This window comes from Condylura cristata, unplaced genomic scaffold (assembly GCF_000260355.1).
Source record: "Condylura cristata isolate star-nosed mole 26May11 unplaced genomic scaffold, ConCri1.0 scaffold00015, whole genome shotgun sequence".
NCBI lineage: Eukaryota > Metazoa > Chordata > Mammalia > Eulipotyphla > Talpidae > Condylura > Condylura cristata.
This window is the reverse complement of record NW_004567116.1, coordinates 38,620,656-38,622,423: the sequence shown is the minus strand read 5'-3', so window position 1 is coordinate 38,622,423 and position 1,768 is coordinate 38,620,656. Positions and strand designations below refer to the sequence as shown.

The following is a 1,768-nucleotide window of genomic DNA, read 5'->3' as shown; positions in this document are numbered from 1 at the left end:
TTCTTTCTTTCTTTCTTTCTTTCTTTCTTTCTTTCTTTCTTTCTTTCTTTCTTTCTTTCTTTCTTTCTTTCTTTCTTTCTTTCTCTTTATTTTATTTTTTTCTTATTTCTGCATAAAAGAACTTGGATACAGGCTAGAGGTGCAGAGGGTGAGAGAATTCACCAGAGGCAGCGTGGGGAGCAGATCAGAAAGACTGAGTGAAATACACTGCTGAGGAGAGCAGTGGGCCAGTCAGGAGACATGTGCCACACCATGTGGGTCAGCACCTTGGCCAAGGATCGAACTCGTGCTGCAGTGGCTGCAAAGAGTTTTGTAGTGCTGACCCTTCAACCTGTTGTGCCACTGGGGAGGACCCCATTTTCTGTTTTCTTATGTTCTGTGTTCAGAGTCTTTAAAACCTGAAGACTGTGTAGGTAGTGAGGTATAACTCTTCTGTCACTATGACTATACTACTTTTTTTTTTAAATAACAAAGGAAAACAGTATATTGAAAAGTGCATGATCATTTGTTAGAAATGGAATAGAGTCATATTTAGAAAAGAACTAATTGAGTTTGTTGTCTTTTCTTGCATATGGAAATAAAATTTCCTGTCTTGTAGAGTTATCATTGCCCTGTAAAGCATCAGTATAATGTCTGAGTTAGACATTTAAAGTTAAATTCTTTATTGCATTATTGCATATCAAAACAAATAAAAAACCATGACCTTGTAAGTGATAGACTTAGCATGTAATCTTGCATTTAACAGGTGGTACATATTATCTCTTTGAATTTATGTTTTCATATTCTTTGGATAGATACCCAGAGGTGGGTTAGTTAGGTCATATGGTATTTCTACTCTAAATTTTTAGTAATCTCCATACTCTTGTACATACTGGCTATATACTAACTTATATTTCCACCAGCAATGTATGAAGGCTCCCTTTTTCCACATCCTTGAACACTAGTTTCTTGTGTGTTTGGTTATAGCCATTTTTATAAATGTGAGGATATTAAGCATTTGCAAGTATCTTCTTTTTTATTTAATGAGATATATATAGGATATTAATCACTTGCAAATATCTTCTCTCATTCAGTAAGTTGTCTTTTTGCTTTACTGATAGTCTCTTTTGCTGCATAGAGCTTTTTAGTTTGAGGCCATTTCACTTACTTAGTTTTGCTTTTGTTTTCTTTAGTATTCATTTCCTTTTAAATCTTAACAAAGTATATGTTGATGTTGTTGTTTACTTTCAAAACATTTGTCATTAAAAAAATTTTAACAAGGCCCTCCCTGGTGGGGCACTCACTGGGTTAAAGTACAGCACTAAGAAGCTTAAGCCACTTCTGCATGAGTTCGATCCCCACTTGCCCCAGAGGTGAGCACATGGTGCCCAGACCCCTCTTGACCCGGCTGCTGCTCCCCTCAGCAGTGTACTTTGTCAATCTGCCTGTTCTGCTCCTCACTCTGACTCTGGTGAATCCTCTCACCCTCTGCATCTCTGGCCTGTACCCCAGTTCTATATGAATAAATAAATTAAAAAAAAAATCTTAACAAAATACTCTTGTGTTCTTAATTTGAGAGATATTTCTTACCAGAAGTAGTGATTTCAACAAACTTTTTTGTTGGTAGAACCATTGCAGATATTTTCCATTGAATTTACTTGTAATTCTCATAGAATTAGTGTATTGGCCCTCCCTGGTGGTTAAGCAGTTTAAGCACAGCACGGTGTGTGTGTGTGTGTGTGTGTGTGTGTGTGTGTGTGTGTGTGTGTGTGTGTGTGTGTGTGTGTGT

The 1,768-nt window shown here is 36.9% G+C and overlaps 1 protein-coding gene across 2 annotated transcripts in view; it reads left to right on the top strand.

The window, feature by feature from the left end:
• RAB6A (RAB6A, member RAS oncogene family) overlaps window positions 1-1,768 on the top strand; it is a 68,413-nt gene that overhangs the window by 26,821 nt on the left and 39,824 nt on the right. The window lies entirely within an intron of this gene.